The sequence below is a fragment of the Geospiza fortis genome, unplaced genomic scaffold (genome assembly GCF_000277835.1).
Source record: "Geospiza fortis unplaced genomic scaffold, GeoFor_1.0 scaffold70, whole genome shotgun sequence".
Lineage (NCBI taxonomy): Eukaryota > Metazoa > Chordata > Aves > Passeriformes > Thraupidae > Geospiza > Geospiza fortis.
In genome coordinates, this window is record NW_005054317.1 from 989,977 (window position 1) to 1,006,230 (window position 16,254).

Consider the following 16,254-nt stretch of genomic DNA (forward strand, 5'->3'; position numbering starts at 1 on the left):
TTCCCTGTAAGCAACAAACTCCTGGTGGAGGCTGGGGTCTCTGTTTAAACAATTAAAACAGACTGTAGGTTCTTTTTAGTGAAGAATCTGGGCAATTTAAAAGCAGCTGGAAACAAGCTCTTCAGCTCACCTGTGCTGGCACAGATCTCTGGGTTTAGGGAGAAAGTTTGGCACAGGCAAAACCATAATGGGTATATCCAGTGAAAGAGAGCACTCAGTCCCATTCCAGATGAAGAGAAACACCTCTGGTAGGTACTAGCTTTTAAATTTGCCATGTGGAAACAAAATCCTTATAGCCAGCAGAGTGTCAATAGCTGATTACAAATTTGGTTTGAGATCATAGTTTGGCTGTGGGTAAATTAGATGAATAAGTGAATGTGTCACTGGGTTGGCAAAAGCTGATTTATTTGAAGCAGTGTATCTGGAATTGGAAATTATGAAGATGCTGAATAAAACACACACAGGTGGCTAATGGTCAATTGGGGATGGGGAGTACAAGCTAGGTCTGGAATTCTAAGGATTTTTTTGTTTTGTTTAGGTTTTTTTCCCAGAAAAATTACTTTATTCAGGTGCCTATTACTAAGAAAAAAGTAGATTCCAAAATGTCTTAGACAATGGAAGATATTAGCAAGTGTAGCTAAAATGTCATCTTCCTGCTTGCAATCTTAAAGACAGTTTCACCTGCTTTCTAGGTCCTCAGTATTTCCCTTCAAGCTGCTTGTGGAGTGACTATTAATAATTCCACCCATTGTGTAAGGTGGCATGTAAATCCTTTTAAGTGTTGTTAGGTTTTGAAGAAAGGGAGCATGTTGCTCAGCCAAACTTATCAGAAAAGAGGGAAAAGTAAATGTTAACCTGGGTAACAAAAGCTTGACAAAGACCTATGAAGGCAGCTTGTGGTAAATCTCAGCAGGTGGTGTCAACATTTCTGTTGAAAAGCCAGATGCAGCCAGATGGAAAATTGCATCTTTAACCCCTGAGGTCATAATGACATGTCATCACTTCATTTGATCCCCCTGCTAAGTGAGCTTATCATCCACCCTGCTGTCACTTCTGTTATTGCTTTCATTTCCATAATAAAATTAAATTTAATTTGCCTGGTTTGCATGCTTTTGTTCTTCAGGTCCGAGCTTTTACAAGCCACTCTGATACATATGGCAGCCTCTCCAAGGTGAAATTAGAACTGAATTTTTGTTCTGAGTCTGAGGTTTTCTCCATCTTTCACACCTTCCTTTAAGCAGAAGGGGATGAAGGAGAGGAAGAGGGTTTTTGGGGAAACCACTGGTTGGTTGATGGCTGCAATATGGGCAGCTGAGGCCAGGGCTATCCAGGTGTGCATTTAGTGCAGGAGAGCTTTTTCTCCCTCCTGTCAGGAGTCTGTGTCTGTGACCCCACAGGAGCTGTGTCCTTTAGAGAAGCCAGAATAGTTTACACACTGTCTCTTGCTGTGCTGAGGTTCCTTTGTGTGGCCTGATGTCTTTCTCCAGTGTTTTGTGTTCCCCTTTGTGCCAGGCTCTATTCACATGGGGGTTTTTGGCTGCTGTTGTACATATGTGTCTGCTGGCCATGACATGGGTGGGAGGCTGAACAGCTTCCTCCAGTCCTTGGCAGTACAGGCAGTTCTGCACCCCTGCTCAAGGGAACAGCTCCAGCCCATGGCACTTTGAAGTATTTTTACCTAATATTTACATGCATATTTAGCTTTAAATGTGTACCACTTTAATATTTGTAAATGTGTATATCTCTGTTCCTGAATTGGAGGTGAAGCTGGGAGTGTTCCTGGCAGTTTTCCAGGGTTTGGTGCTCTCAGTATTGAATCACAGAATGGTTTGGATTGGAAGGGACTGTGGAGATCATCCAGTTCCAACCCTTTGTCATGGGCAGGGAGACTCCCACAAGACCAGCTTCCTCATCCAGCCTGCCTGTTGTACAGTGGTTTTTTTCTCATAGTTTTATAGGTATGACATGTACAGGAGAATGTTTGATCCCATGTATGTTTTTCTACTTTCTAACTTAGCATAAGATTATAAAGATCATTGTTTGTGTTGTATTTTGTAGTAGCTTCAACACGTGCAGTGAGGGAGAGCTGTGAGCTGAGGCAGCTGAGCTGTTAAATTGCCTTGCTGTGTTCTGTGGAACTGTATTTGCAACTTGCTTTGTTATCCTTCACAAATACGTGCTCTGCACCCTGAGACAAATGTGGTGGTGCTAATTTTGGTGACTGTAGGTGTAACATGCCAGTTTGAGCATGGACTCCTTGATTTAAAGTGAAAACCAGGATTCCTTGTGGCATTTATACAGTCTCTGTAGGAGCTGCTGTCTTCATTAGTACTAAGTAATTTAAAATCAGATATTCCTGAGCATGTCATATTTGCTTCTCCTGGTTTGCAGGTGAGACAGCCCCTGAAGGGTGGGTTGGCCTCGTAGGTCTGTTTTCCTTTTCATCTCTTCCTTACAATGGAAGCCTTGTCCTTGTTACACTGTAATTACCCAGTCTGAAGCCAGCAGGGAGTTGCTGCTTGATGTGTAGGATGTGAATTTCTCCTAAATAAATGTAGGATTAATTACATTCACAGCATGTCACGGAGGTGATGAGATCGACTGTGATTGTTCAGGCCCCCTTTTCTTTTCCCCAGGTTTTCTGAATCCCTTGTTTAATCAATACAGTGTAATGCTGCCCTGATGCTGCAAAGGCATGAAGGAGTCCAGGACTTTGAGAGAGGAAAAAAAGATTTGTGAGATACAGGATTTTTACTGCCTGTCTCACATCAGATCCTAAAGTGCACAAGGGAGTAAAGAACTCCACTTCTAGTATTGTAGTTTCAGTCCATTGCATTGGCTTTACCTCAGGCTTTTGCTACATTTGGGAAAATATTTTGTAACATATAAACATCTGTAAGCTTCTGCAGTCAAATATAATCTTTCAGTGAATGTAAACAGAATTTTAACAAATTCTGATGGCGTGTTAAAATAATTTGTGGAATGGATTATTTATCTGCAAACTGAAGAAATTCAATTTGGTTATTATTTGCTAAAATCTGGAAAACTTTGAAAAATGTTTCAAAGTGTGTAGAAATGTTCTTGATTGTGCCACTCTTGCAGCTGTTTCTTCTTGGCATTTTTGTTTTCTTTCATGTTTTGGGGTTTTGAAAAGCTCAAAACACTTGAAAAGACACAAGCCAGACTTTTACAAGTCTTTTGTTATTTCCTTTTTTACTGCTTGTAGAGTTGATATTCATGGATTAATAGAATGGTTTGGGCTGGAGGGCACCTTAAAGCTCATCCCATTCCACCCCTGCCAGGGCAGGGACACCTTCCATTATCCCAGGGTGCTCCCAGCCCCAGTGTCCAGCCTGGCCTTGGGCACTGCCAGGGATCCAGGGGCAGCCACAGCTGCTCTGGGCACCTGTGCCAGGCCTGCCCACCCTCCCAGGGAAGAATTTCTTCCTAATACCCCATCTAAACCTGCCTATACTCATGAAGTCCTATTTCACCTTTTATGGCACTTCCACGTTCCTAGGAAGGGTTTAATTCTAACCTTTGAAACTCAGGACTACTAAATGAGGAGTGAATGGAGTTTTTCTTGTAGTGTCAGCACCTCTGCTGTGAAAATACTGAGTTCAGGTAGGAGAATTCAGGAACAAAACTGTCCTAAAATGGTGCGCTGCTAATGTTAGTTTATTAAATTTTTGATTTGTGATGGGGGAAAGAGGGAATATGTTAACACATAATAAGAATGAATTGATGCTTTAGAGCCTTCTCAAATGTTAGAGGAATATGCTAATTTTCAGCTGTTAACCTCCTGGATCCAGCAGCCCTGATTCCAAAGAACAAAGGCATAAGCAGTAATATATTCTGGATGAAAATCCTGCCTCTTGGCTCTGTGGGATTAATCTGATTTGTACAGCACATTTAAAGCACTTCATCCAGTTGAGGCGTGAGGGAAAATGCCCCTGGTGGTGTTGTGTTACAGGTCATGGGCAGCTGCTCCTGCTCTGCCTGCCTTTGGCTTTGCCTTCACCTTCATTGCATGGCAGCCTTGGTTTAGGGGAGGCTGCAGGAGTTTCAGGTTTGATAAAAACTCCAGTTTGCAGAGTGTGTGGTGCAGAGAAAAGCCAAATGGCTTTCATGGTGCTGCTTTGAAAGCAGCTTTGCCATTAGCATGTGTTTTTAGCTTATGTTCTGCTGTGGCCTGTTGTGTTCACTTATCAGGTAGTGTAACAGCCCCATCACAAAACCCCTTAACTTGATCTGTTTTGTAGTGAGAGGATTATATTTTGGACTGTAGCTTTTTAATGATAATGTCATTGTGGGATGCACTGAAGCCACATCATTCTCTTGCCCCACTCCCTGCAAAACAAAACCCCTCCTATTCTGAAGATTTTTAATTTGAAGGCTATTCTTTCCTTTGCTGTTCTGCTTTGGTAAGAGCCATGCAGGTACAAGGACAAGCCCCAAAACCTTGGTGCTGCTCATGGTCACACCTGGAACACGGGGTGCACCCTGACTGCCCTGAGAGAGAGCACTTGCTGCAGGAGCTCAGGACTACAATCCCCAATTACTGGAGCTCAGGACTACAATCCCCAATTATTGTAATTCCTTCTTAGCAGGTTTTACAAGCTGGCATTGCTGCTGCTGGCAGGCAGTTCAGTGTGCAGCACTGCTTGGAGCACTCGTGCTGTGCTGGCTTTGCTTCCCATTCACTTCCTTGGTGGCCTGGAGTGCTGAATTAACTTTGAGCTGTCCCAGCTGCTCTTACCAATAATGAGTGGCTGCTTCAGATGGTCTTTGAGATTAATTTAATGCATATTTAAAAATCTGTAAGGAAGCACATAATCTATCCTGTTAGAATATTTTTTGGTGGCATTAAATGTTATTTATTTATTTAAAGGTGTAAAATGAATTGCACAGGCTGCCCCAATCAGGCTATAAGTGCTTATTTGAACAATGTGCATTTTAATACAAGTGAGTCTAAAATGACACACTCAGTAAAAGCTTGCAGAGCACAGTTATGGATTGGAGAATAAAAGACAGCTGAGGGCAACAGCTTCAGAAAAATAGGTTGGGTCATGCTTGAGAACAGTTTGAACCTGAGCAGGTGAGAGGGTGAGTGCACTTCAGCTGAAGAAGCAGAGTAGTATCACTTAGAAGAAGGAAGTGGCATGACCTCAAAATGCATCATTTGTAAGACTGTGTTAAAACACTGATTCTAGTGCTTGTTCAAGAAGATGTTGAAAAATGGAGAGGATTAGGGGGGAAAGTACTTCATGAATGTAAATGTCTGAGTGACCTGTGTTACACTAAGACATCAAATAAACTCAGGAATGCATTGGAAAGAAAATTAAAGGTTGATTAGGACTTGTCTACAAGTATGATAGGAGAGAGATTTCAGGTTTTAGCTATTGAGTTGTATAAAAAAATTTAAAAATCACACAGTCTATTTGAACAGGAAAAATTCAGACAGCAATAAATTTTCACATTTTCCTAGTGAAAAGTAATTGAGTTGACTCATTCTTCCTGTGTTGTTGGGTAATTCTGTACAGTCCTACTTGTTTCTATCAAAATTGCACAGCTCAGATAAACACGTTTTGGTTCAAACCTGAGTTCTGGGTCTGATGCAGGAAGTATTGGAGATAACAGGAAACAGGAACTGCTGTCATTTTCCTTAAAGCTTAGGTAGGACTTCATCAGTTCATCAGAGAGTTGGTAGAACCCCCAAATTTAGTTCTTTTCATCCCAAGTCATCTGCTCTTACACCTTAGATCACAATTCTTGGATTTAAGAAGAGTAACTAATAATTTGCAGGCACATTCTGTGTGTCTCCTCTTTCAGTGTTTTGATGCATGTTTTTAATACAATTTCTGTTGGTTTGCTGCCAGTGCCTCTCCTTAGGTCCTACATCCTGTTTAAGGCCTGAGCTGTCACTTCAGGTGTCTGTAAAGCAGGAGGTGCACACAGAGCACTTGTAAATAACAATACCCAACTATCACAGTGCACTGACCTAAGAGCCTTAAGGCAAAACACTGCCCTGAGGGCTCAGAAAGGTGATAGACAGATGTGTATTATATCAGAAATTCCCTCTCATGTATGTTTTAGCAAGCCCTGTAAAACATGGATTTTTAACAAGGGATTTAATCTCTCCTTCCAGCTGCTAGCTGCAGTTTCCTTTGATGTTTTTGCTCTCCTGCCCTCTGTTGTTTTTTCCTATTTATTCCATCACTTTTCTATAGCTCAGCTTCCTTCAGGCTGTGTCTGAATGCACCTTGCTGTGGGCAGAGAAGGCAAAGAAAAAAGCCATTTTTTTCCCCCCTCAGGCTACTGCTTTGATTTTCCAGAGTTGTTGGGAGGCAGTTGCTGTGTGCCTGCAGACAGGTCAGTGATCTGTGTTCAGGCAGCACAGCTCAGCTGAGTGCATTTCTTGGATGAGGGGAAGGATGAGCTGGTACAGTCGCTGCCTTTCTGAGCAGGTGGAATGTGCAGCTCTGCTCCAGGGGGGAAGCTGCGCTCCAGGCTGGGAACATCTTCCTGCTTTGTTTCCAACCTGCTCAGCAGCTAGCTTAATAATAATCATTATGTCCATGAGGCATGATCGTGGAGCGGTTTGGTTTGGGAGGGACCTTTACAGGCATCCAGTCCAACCCTCCTGCAGTGAGCTGGGACATCTTCAACTCAGGTTGCTCCAAGCCCTGCCCAACCTGACCCTGAATATTTCCAGGGATGGGGCAGCCACAGCTTCTCTGGGCTGCCTTTTCCAGTGTTGTATCACCCTCGTTGTTAGAAACTGTTCTTATATCTAACCTAAGTGGACCCTGCTGCAGTTCCAGGCTATCCCCCCTTGTTCAGTGGTGCCCCAGAGCAGCTGGGAGCAGGTGCTTGAGCACACCAGGGGATGTGGAGGAGCTGGGAGCAGCCTGTTCACTCCAGGCCCTGCAATAAGCTCCTTTCCTGCCAGCAGTTTGCAAGATGCTTGGGTTTGGTGTCTTTTCCTGTTCGACTGAGGGTGAAGGGGCTGCAGGTGGAGTTTTCCCTTCAGGTGTTCCGGGTGTCAGTCACAGCAATGTAGCAGTGGAAGAGTTAAACTCTGATCCACTGATTGTTGTTTGGTGGATAAGTCCCATTGTGAATGGGTAGGATCACGTTGGAGTAATGTTTGTAATTGTGCCTTTAAGCCTGTTCCCTGCTATTGTTGTTATTTTTATAATACAGGACTTTGCTAGCATTATCCTGAGACTAAAATTCACATTTTCTGCCCTGCTGTGTGAGTACCTTTCCTTCCCCTACTGTAACACAAATTGTCTGATTTGCAGCATGAGAAGAGCTTTCTCCTAGATCACCAGCAGTGATGGTGAAGACCAAATTCTAGGTAATGGCAGCAAAGAAACTTGAGGGAAATGGGACTAATACAGAACAGTTCAGTGTTCCATTTCTGTAACATAGCCAATATTACTATCATTTTATAAAATCTCTCTGCATCTGTTTTGTGGTGAGTTATCTATTCATCTTTCATTATTTGTGTTTATCATATATGACTTTGGAAGCTGTGCCATTATTAGATGTTTGGACTGGCTGCATATTACTGGAGCTGTTTTGGCAACATAGCTCCATTTAACTATTCTTAAAATATATAAACACTCTTCAGTTTCTTTTTATAGTGCAATATTAATTCCAAGTCTGTTTTCTCTTACGAATATTTTCATAATATCATCTACATAAGTAAGCTGTACTTGATTTCTTTTATAATCCATGATCTGTTTGGTTTCAACTTATCAAAAAGACCAAGTAATGAAAGTAAGATGTTATATTGGAAAGCTTCATCTTTTTTTAAAATATTTATAAATGTGAAGTTCAGCTCATGCAGTATTTAGATTCATTATGAAAGAAGCACTGTGGAATTTCAGAATAAATAAGGGGAGAAAGTCACTTGAAACATTCAGACTTATTAACATAAAAGAAGTCACTTAAATTGAAACACTGGTGCTGTTTTCTATTTGATTTATGGTTAACAAACTGTAATACTTTAAGCTATGTAGATAGCAGTTCATGTTTACAAGACTGCCAGTTGGATTGCAGTATAAGTACATCACTCTCTTGGTTTCAGAATCCATGTAATGCCCTTTGAAAGCCAGAATTCCAAGATTAAAGCATTTTATGTTCCCCTTAAGCCCTCTGGATCGTCCCCATCAGCCGTTGTTTATGGGGCAGGGCTGTGTTTTGTCACCTGCACAGAAGGGGGGTTTCTCCTGCCCAGAGTCGTCTCCTGGGGCTGCATTTCAGCTTTTCTGCTCCTCTCCAGTTGAAGTGGGGGCATGCTGCTCACAGGGAGATGCATTTTCCAGACTTTTGAACCCAGCACTGATTTTTCAGCGAGGTTTTCCTGTTTGCAGTGAAGATTTGCTGTGCGGGGAACACTTTTCCAGTCTCTGCTTTGTCTGGTATCTGTGAGGAAAGGAGGAAAACAGACTTTATAAACTTCCCAACCCAATTCTTGTGCTCTAGTCCCTTTCCCACATTCTGTGACACCTCCACCAGGCACGAGGTGTATCCACAGCTGGAATTAGCATGGCTCAGCTGGCTGGTGGGTGCCTGCCCTGGCCTCCTACAATAGCTGTGTCCTGCCAGCCTTGTCCCAGGAGGCTCAATGTTCATCCCTCCGCTTATTTTCAAGAAATATGTAGAAATTCAAAGATCTTTAAATTCTAGTTGCTCTTAAATTTGATAAAGTTGCCTGCTGTTTCCAGGAGCTGTTAGAAAGGAAATGATTACCAGTCAGTATGGACAAGGAAAGTGTAACTGTGCAAAGCTAGGTTATTTAGGCTGAAAATCAGAGTCCCATCATCTTGAGAGATAGAAAGCAAGAATTCCTACCTGCAGTTGCATAAAAGATCTTGCACAGATTGAGCACTTATTTTTTTGAGTACTGACTTGAAGTTTAGAAATTAAGTAGTCTTTGATGTGCTGGGGGGGTGGTTTGTTTCTTTTCTATGAAAACAGTGATTAATCCAGAACTAATTCCTGTGAACAAATGTTATGTTTTTGCTGTTGTGTTTACACTTATCTGTCTTTTGTTGCAGATAAGGTAGAAGATTAGTTAAAGTTTAAGTCAATTTTTACCTAAGTTCTGAAGAAAATGATCCTGTTTTTCCTTTACTAACATTCTTCCATTATCTTCTGTACTCATTGATCAGAGCTAATGAGATTTTAATGGAGTTATTTATGGCTTCTCCCTCTCACTATAAAAGTGTATAATAAACTGAGCACATGAAACTGTTGGATGGTTCTGTTTGTTTTTATCTCTGTTAATTCTATGACCTCTTCTGGGATTCTTTCAGATCTCCTAAGGCAGGTAGGGTATGATGAGCTAACCAGCTAATAAAGGCCAGAAAGAAATTTAGTAGATGTTACTTACTCATCTTTCTGATGATTGTAAAATATTTTCTGTGCTCTTCTGACTGAGAGACTTTTGCTGCCATGGAAAGGTTCAGGTGCTGTGTGTATTTTTCAGTTCATGCCTTAAACTTCATGGTAGTATTGTGCTTTAAGTTTTAGCTTGAAAGGAATAGTTGTGTTCCCAGATCTGGATGAAATAAAATCTGTGCACAGATTGCCCAGCCTTGTGGGGAATTGGGGTAGAAGTCTGTAGTAAGGTACTTGAGCAGTAAAAACTGTGTAAAGTTAGTTGTTGTCATGGTCTGTAATACAGCAGTGTGCATGACAGGCAAAGTGGGTGGCACTATTAATACTTACCAAGATTATTTTCTGCTCTGAATTTCCTTCAGAACTTCCTTTGGAGTATTTTTGTTCCCTGATCCTGAACTTGCTTTTTCAAAGCTAATTCACTATGATTGGAGGTCACTGACTAGTGTATAATTGAAGCACTCATTATAAATAACCTTGAAAGCGAAATAATAAATGGTGAAATATGTGAGATGCTATAAAACACACTCTAAAAGGTGTAATTGAGCCTTAGTCTCTTGTCTCTGGGCAGATTCTGAGGCTCAAGTTCTTTGTAACCCATGACTTTTTAAAGAGTGGTTTGGGCAAATGGATGGTGCCTTTAGTGTGATGAGTTTCTTATTATTGCACCTAAATGTCCATTTGTAAGGGTTCTTTTCCTGAACTGGAGGGGTTTTGTGATCTAACCCCAGTGTTGGACCATTTATGCAATTTTGTGCCTGTTGACTGGAGCTGTTTCTGCATTAATGAGTTTTGCTTTAGTATTCAGTGCCATCATCATTATTGCTCCTGTGTCTTACCAGTCAGGCCTGATCAAACCTAGACTCTTTCATGTCTTGAATATTTTATTAAAATCAAATTGTCTGTCAATTCTGTATCATAAGAATTCAATCTTTTTTTTTCTTTCAAGCTGCCTGAAAGTGCACATCAGGTGTGGAGGGATGTTTCTCATTGTTGGTTGCCTTGCTGAAGGAATTGTGCTACTTTTGGGCTAAACCCCTGAAGTTTAAGTTCTGTTACAGCCATTTTTTGAATGTGCCTTTCCTCTGCTTTATCTTCCACCCCTGGCTCTCAGAACATGCTGATCAGTGACCAGGGTGATCTCAGTTACCAGCTTCAAGCTTTCCCCAAAAATCAGTTTGGTTGCTCCAGTAGCTGTCTGGGACTAGATAGAAGCTGCATCTGAATTTTAGAGCAAAGCACAATTTATTTTCTCCTTGATGGACTGGTTGAGTGCTTTGCCAGCTGTGTCATTCTTGTATGAGCTCCCTTTCTTATCTTCTGCTTCTGTGTTTGGCTGTAACTTGTTGAGCCTTCTGCTTTGAGGGAACTTGAACTGTAGACTTACTGCCATAGAGATATGAATGTACACCAGGATCCTGACAGGGTTCCATGGGGAGCTCAGCTGGCATTATCTGGAGACTGGAACAGTGTCTCTTCATACCCCTGGTGTCTGGGCACATAAGGCTTGGGCTGGAAGAGAGTGATGGATGGAATCCACTGTGAGCAGGGGAAAATGAGACCATCTGAAGGGTGTGGAGAGCCTGTCCCTTTGCAGGTGCCCTTTTGTTCACTAGTGACAGACCCTGCAGAAACACCAGTCATGTCCTATTGCAGCCTGTCCTCAACCAGTCTTGGTGGCAAGGCAGAAAATTTCATTTTTCCTTATAGTTTAACTGACATTTCAATGTCTCGCAGATAGTAAATTTGCACACTCTCTGTATCTGAACTGCTGAGGCTCTGGGATAATATCTGGTGATGTCTGAGATAATATTAACTCTAGAATTGTCTTAATACTTGCAGTGCCTTTGGCTAAATGAATAATTGTGGGAAATTGTAAGCAGTGCTGCCAGGTATGTAATTTGGAACACATTTAAAGTGGAGATACTGGTCTGATTGTATTGCTTGATATCTTATCTGTTTTCTCAAAGAAAGAGGCTGGCTGTGAAACTTTCTCTGCTAAGTCTGAGTTTTGCCAGGCCTTGTGGAGAAAGGTGCTGTAAATATAGCCTGATGCTTTCTCTTTAAACTTGGTAACTGCTTGTGTGTTAAAGATATAAAACTAAGGCCCTTGTGATGCATCAGACTGGGAGCCTTTTTCTTAATGCAGCAGCTTTACTATGAGATGGATCCTGTGTGTCCCGAGCTCCTGCTGAGTGGAGATAAGTTCAATAGCAGCCCTTTCAGTATGTGTCAGCCCTGCAGAGTGGCACAGCAGGCTGCTGGTGGTGTTTGGATGTTTGAATGCATCCCGAGGAGCTGCAAGGCCGGACTCGGCCCCGCTCGCTCCGCAGGCACGTCTGTGCTTGACACGGCTCTGCTGCCTCTGAGACTTGTTTATCTTGCCTGCGAGGCTTAAAGATAATTAATGGAAGTGCTTCACACTCTAAAACAGGGCTTGGCAGCCCTGCCAGCATGGAGCACTGATTCCCACTGGAACACCGAGTGGGCCCTATCCACATGTGAGCAACATCACTTCTAGTTCGTTCCGAGATCAGTTGGGTCCCATTCAAGCAGCAGGCTGGCCAGCAGAGCTGCTGTCAGTGTTTGTGACACTGAGGGTCCTGTGCTTGGTTCCTTTCCTTCTGTGCTGGGGCAGGAGCAACTCGATGTGCCCTGGCAGCTCTGAGCTGTCACTTGGCTGGGATGAGCCAGGGGAGATACTGGGAGGCTCAGCTGGGTTGTGCCATGTCTTACACCTTGTTTACACTGAGTACTTCAGAACAGGGGCTGTTTGTGTGCATCTGTGAATGCAAAGCCAAATTGATGAGCCAGTAGAAATAATCCTTCTATTGTTTACAAAAACAAAAGCAAGCTGGAGCTTGTGCCTGTGCAGGAAAAGTCACTTTCTATTCCACAGATTTTACTGACTGCAGCTTTGGGAGGCTCTGCTGCCAGTGTGAATCTTTCATAGACCCATGGAAGGGTTTGGGTTGGAAGGGACCTTAAAGATCAGCCAGTTTCAACCAGGGACACCTTACACTGTCCCAGGCTGCTCCAAGCCCTTTCCAGCCTGGCCTTGGACACTTCCAGGGGTCCAGGGGCAGCCACAGCTGCTCTGGGCAATGACATTCACTCCCATGTTTGCAAATAATCTGCAGAGTGTTTTAGATCTGTAATTCCCCTGCCATGATTGAGTATACAGCACCACCATCATTCAGAATGAGAAGCAGATTGCTGATTTTTATATTTTCAAGTTCTCCTTGAGTTATTTGGTCTTTTTTAACATAACTGCTAAAACAAGAGTTCTGCATGTAAGGGAAGTACCAGGCAGATGGGAAGGTCTGAGCTATTAACACTTTCTTTAAACCCTTTTCCTCACATAGTGCTGACTGATGGACATGTATACAGAAGCAATTTTTTTTTTCTTCATCATTTGGGAAAAATGAGAGATTTTGTGGCTGGATGTACCCCCCTCCAAGTCCTGCATTTGTTTTTTACTGTCAGTGATTGGGTTGATTTTTGTCTTCCAGCTTATGTGAAATCTTCCTTGAAAACAATCAAATCCCTGATGTCTGTCTGCAGTGAGACTTCTTCCTCACAGCTCTATGTTCTGGAGATAACAGCTATCTTGCCTCTTCAGATCCTGTGCTCCCTGTACTCCCTGGAACAGAAAGCAGAACTGGAGCTTGGCTTCACCTGGAGTTGTGTCCTGCTCTTCTCCCACCCTGCTTGTCACTCATGTCCCTGTCCTGCAGTCACTGCCATCACCAGCTCTTCTCTTCATGCTGCCACAGGTGGCCTTTGCTGTAAACCTCTAATGATCTCCCTTGCCTGTTGCCATAATCCTCTTTTTATTTTTCTCAGAGCTCTATCCATCTCCCTTTATTTGCTAAATCTCCTTTGATTCTTTGTTCTTTTCAGCCCAGTTTCACTCCTTTATAATCTAAGATCTGTAGAACAAGATTTTTTCTTCTTCTAGCACCTGAAGAAACTCTCCTGTGCCTAGACAAGGATTACTGTAGTTCTGTCTTGGAATTTTAATTCCAGACTACATGGACAAGCCCCGAGATGCTTCTCTTATCTGTTCCTCAAAGCTATGCATTAAACAAAACATGCATCTGATCAGTTTAACCTGTAATTAAACATTTTCCTTAAGCAACTGACATTATGATAACTAATAATTATCATGTGTAGCACCTTTAAAACCTATTATGCATGTTTATGTAAGAACACTATTACCATAATAATAAGATATCATTACCACAAATGTGCATACTGAATGAGCATGTCTTAAAGTAATCATGGATTCCATTAATCATACTTGAAAAATTAAAGTATTTGCTGTCTAATCTCTCAAACACTGCTTGAAAGGTTTTGGAAACAGCAGGGCCTGTTTACTCCAGGTCTCTCATACACAAGATCTCATTTCTGGTGTCTCATTTTTGTTCTCCTGAATTGTTGCTTATCTTTCACCTTGAGAAACCATCAGCTCAGAGACCCACAGTCTCCCTTTGAGAGCACCTCCATGCTGATTTTTAGTCTGTTTGCCTCGTTTTTTGTCCAGGGAGTGCTGCCACCTTTTCTTAAGGCTGATGTGAAATGCACTCCTGAAACTTGGTTCTCCTTCAAATTAGATAATTGCCTTAAAGGAGATGAACTGATGGCTAATTGTAATTCTCTTAGTCCCTTGCACAGGGGCAGAAAAGAAACAACCCCATTCTTCAAGTGTTGTTGTCTTTTTTTTTTTTTAATACAAGATTGCAGAGTTGGGGAGCAGAATCTTTTGGGTTATTGTATAAAATTGTTAAAGGGTGGCAGTTTTGAGTTTGTCTCATATTTAAAAGTTGAGCTCTGTAGATTCTGATGGAGACTGGATGAGAAGAGTGAAAGTTGGGAAGAAACATTTGACCTACTGGGAAAACTGAAATGAGACTTTTTGTAGTCAGAATCTTTGGGTTTGGAAGGGGCCTTTAAAGGGCATCTAGTCCAACCCCCTGCAGTGAGCAGGGACAGCAAATACCTGATGTGGCCAAGAGTTAAAAAACCAACATAATTGCTTTAGGGAGATCATTCTTTTATCTGTCAGCAGGAGCACTTTGAATTTAGTAGCATAATGTGTGTAGAGTCAGGTTCATCACTGTGTGTTTTCTTCTTTAACACTTGGTATTAGGTAACCTGGACACAGCAAAGTATTTATTAATGCCTAAAAAGCACATTATGTCATACAACTCCTTAATACTTGGTGCAGTTCTGTGATATATTTATGTATCTTAATATATAAAATGCATTATAAGAAAATAATGAAGTAGGAGGAGAGGATTTTAAGGACTGAGAGTCTGGAGCAGGGGAAATAGGCATGAAAAGGTAGAAAAAATAGGCAAAAGGAAAAAAACCTAATAGAATTACAGTATAGAATTATAGAATACATATATAGAAATTGACAGATACAATGGAAGTGTGGGGAGAAACAGGACTTTGAAAATTGCTTTTCTGTCATAATGGCAGCAGTGAAGCAGGGCTGAGACTGGCAGTGGGAACTGGGGGGAAATTGTTGTGGCAGGGGGTGTGTGGTGAGCTGCTCATGGTGTCAGTGGAATGAAATGGGACAAAGCAGGGTTCTGTGGCAGGGCACACCCAGCCTTGGGAGCTCCTGTGGCTGTGGACAGGGGAGGAAAAGGAATTGAACCTTCATGGTCTGAGCAGCTGTCACAGGGGAAGGGGCACGTGCACAGACAGTTAGAAGGAAGGAAAGAGGCTGTTGGAAAAGCAAAGCAAAATGCTTTCTGAAAGGGATATAAACTCTTGTGACCTGGGGTATAAATCAGCTTCTCCCCAGTGTGCTCAGCAGGCAGATCTCCCTGCAGCCACTTGTTCTGTTCCCACCTACCTGCAGGGCTCCATGAACCTCTCAATGCATCACTTGGCTTCTTTTCCTTTCTCTTTTCTGATGGAGCAGGGAGAATGCTTGCTTTGTTCCCAATTAAGTTGGCAACTTCTCAAATCCCCCATAACTTTTCAAGAAGAATGCAAGTCCTTGATAAAAAAAAATGGAAATAAGTTGCCAGAAAGAAAACATTATTCTAATACATTTTTAAAAATCGGTGCCCCTTTTTTTATTAGAGGCTGGTAGGATCATGTTGCATTTAATTCTTAGCTTTAGATTTGAAAATTCTAGAAATACAAATTGTTTTCTGTTGCTTTACTTCTGGGAAAATTATTTCACAGTTTCCTGGTCAGTGGGTTGAACTAAGGAAGTCTAGAGTGTTTTATTCCAAGTTTTTAAAGCATTTAAATGTTGCCCTGTCTGTAAAACGTGTAATAGGCTGCACTGGATTTCCCTTCCCCCACTTAAAAATGCAATTCCTTTAGGAGCAAAAAAAAAGAAGTGGAAGCATCTATGTTATACTGAGTAATTATGCCCCCTGGGAAATAGAATATAAAGATCTTTAAAATCATTCAAGTGAGAGAACAAGCGCTTTAACTTTTGCCTTGCAGGAGCTGTGTATTACATCCCCAGCTCCTTGCTCCAGTGTCAGTGTGTCGTGCCTTGCAGGTTCACAGCCCTGGCAGAGGAAATGAAATCCAGTCAGTTACTGCAGGATTTATAGCAGACCTGCTGCTGCAGGAAGTGGTGAAAAGCTGATTGATAGTCTGAGGCAAAACTCCACAACAAGAAGCAGGATGTATGTTTGGGTTTTTATGCCCGTTTTCCCCTCTGCCCTCACCCCCCTCCATTTCGAGTCTCTGTTTATAAATCCGTGGTGCCCTTTCCTGGTAAAGCATGTGCTGCTTCCAGCACTGGAGGAAATGGATGGGGCTGCACCAGACATTTGAAGCCAATGTGGTGTGTCTGCTTTA

General features: G+C 42.1%; 1 protein-coding gene across 1 annotated transcript in view; it reads left to right on the forward strand.

The window, feature by feature from the left end:
- The window catches only part of SHQ1 (SHQ1, H/ACA ribonucleoprotein assembly factor), a 37,877-nt gene that overhangs the window by 19,901 nt on the left and 1,722 nt on the right, over positions 1 to 16,254 (forward strand). The gene's annotated exons all lie outside the window — the stretch shown is intronic.